Raw genomic sequence first — 2,688 nt, forward strand, 5'->3', positions numbered from 1 at the left:
TTTTTTTTTTTTTTGGCGAGATAAGTCTCTGCTTGCTTCACACTGATCATATATGCCATCATGTTGAAGAGATCTCTTACAGTAGCGATTCATGTAATAATAGAGCTCAATTCTATCGTGGAATAAATAATCAAGAATACTAAGCATGTGATAAAGAGGATATCAAATCAAATGCATATGATCAAATGATAATGATTTTCAAGTTCATGTGTTTTGATGATTCTATATGGCATGAGGATATCTAGCGCAACCTGATTTGAGTAAATTAACATATATGAATGTATAGAAAACTTATCTCGATAAATGTGTCAGACAGAATGTGTCTGTTTTAGAAACACGGTGATAGCTTTTGGTAGGAATAGCCTATTGACATGAAATTGGTCTTGTTAGATAGATAATCTTCGGGGCTTCAAACTGATATGTTGATCGGCGTCTGGCGCTTTCTAGAGTGGCAGAAAATTGCTTCCAAAGTCGGCTCTTTGGACAAGTCAGATCTATCATTTAGAGTTTTGACCGATCACACCTGTTGAGGGAAATTTGTGATAAATTTCTTGAAACAGCTCGGCTCCAGGCGAGGTTGGTCTCATAAGAGAGATGAGACTCGGGGCTTCAAACTGATATGCAGATCGACTATATATTCTATATTGATTCCTGGGAATATCGTCATGATGTAAGACGATCTGACAATTGCGGACAGGCTGCATCTGCTCAAACAAATTAGTCGTAAGTTGAGATACAGAGCACCGATTGAGGCATAGTCGATATTGTTAGAAAGCTAAGTCTTGGAGCTTAAAGTTTATATGTATCTCGATTCTTGTTTCATTCTAGATCGGCGGCGAACTACTTTTCAGGTCATGACGGAGAACTGATAGCTAGACTTTCGACCAGGATGCGTCAGTTCGGAAGTAGGGTGATTAATTTCGGTAGACACTTCGGACTGAGTTGAGATTGGCTTTTTTGGGAAGATAAACCTCTTAGCTTCAGAATGATATGTATACCGGCTCTAGGTTCCATCTAGATCGGTGGCAAACTGCTCTCCAAGTCGAGATGACGAACTGACAGCTATAGTTTGAACAGGATGTGTCAGTTCGGAAATAGGGCGATAACTTTCGATAGACACTTTGGAATGGGTTGAGGTCGCCTTCTCCGGAAATTTGACTCTAAGGCCTATCCGTGGATGGGTTGTGCGTAATTTGGGTCATAGTAATTTGTCGGGAAATCGATCCCGAAGGTTGCCTGGTGCGATGAAGACGGATCTGTGTTTTAACAGATTGTATATGCTGCAAACAAACGGTGATATTTTTCGGCAGACATGTCCAATCAATATGAAACCGGTTTCTATGGAAAGATGATTCTCGGGGCGATATATGAGTAGGCTATTCATAACCCAGTTCGGCGGAGTCGGCTGGTAAATCGTCTCGGAGATCGACTGGTCGGGACCCGTCAGATCTATATTAATTTCGACATATAGAATATACGGCAGTGAGAGGGCGATATCTCTCTGAAGAAAACTCCGATTAAAACGAAATTGAGTTCTGTGGAAAGATTATTTCAGGGCAATCCATAGATAGGTTATTCACGACCTGATTCGTTGTACGCATCCTGAAAATCGATCCCGAGGCTGGCTGGTTAAAAACAGACGAATCTATATTTGAAGGATAAAGTATGTTGCAGAGAAACTGCAATATCATCCAGACGAGAGCTCGGATTGGAACGAAATCTAGTTCCACGGAAAGCTACTATTTGGGGCAATCCGTAGATAGGTTACTCGTCTTCTAGTTTGTCGGGAACTGCCAGGAACTCGCCTTGCAAGGAGGCGGTTCGGATGGTTGAACTTGATCTTCTGGTTTGTCTTAGGTTTGGTAGTAGAGAGAGGAAACGTAGAACTTGTGTAAGGATCCCCACAGACGGCGCCAATTGTTGAATCTAGAATTCACACAATGAATTTGTTTGAGTGGGGAACAAATTCACTTATGATCTTTCTCTAAAATAATGGATTAAAGCTAGAAAACAAAGAGGGGTTATGATTTCTTGAAAAAGAAGATAGGGTTTTCTTAAGAACAAAGAAGAACTTAGATTTTTTGTATTAATTGCTGGATCCTTTACAATGAGAGGATATCTCTCTATTTATATGAATACATTGATTACAAAATAAGTCTATTTTCCTTAAATCTCTGATCTTCAAATATGGTAAATTTCCTCTTCTGATGATCAAGTCGGGCTTAGGGGGCGGTCTCGGAGGTCGGTCAAGTGACTTCGCCGGGCTTCTGCTTATAGGCCCGTTTAGTTAGCCCAAAAGGGGGTCTCTCGGTTTAGTTAATGTGCAAAGTCTATTTGGTTTACCTTCGGTTTAGATCGGTATGTCGTGAGTGCTAAATCCTGCACCGATAATATCTGTTAAGCAAGAGTTTGTTTTTTTAACAATGTGGTAGATGTACAAAAAAGAGGACTTAACAAAGGGAAAAAAAGTAGATTTTACGACATATCATCATAGTTTCATACATTACAAAAACTGAAAACATATAGTACTGAGCGTAGACATAACATGAGTCTTAAGTCATACATAGATAACACAAACTGAAAACAAACATCAAAGAGAGACATAACATAATAAATCACACATAACACAAACTGAAAACATCCTTTGTACCACTTGTGGTTCTTTGAGACAGATCAACACGCTCCTTT

Source organism: Camelina sativa, chromosome 14 (assembly GCF_000633955.1).
Source record: "Camelina sativa cultivar DH55 chromosome 14, Cs, whole genome shotgun sequence".
Lineage (NCBI taxonomy): Eukaryota > Viridiplantae > Streptophyta > Magnoliopsida > Brassicales > Brassicaceae > Camelina > Camelina sativa.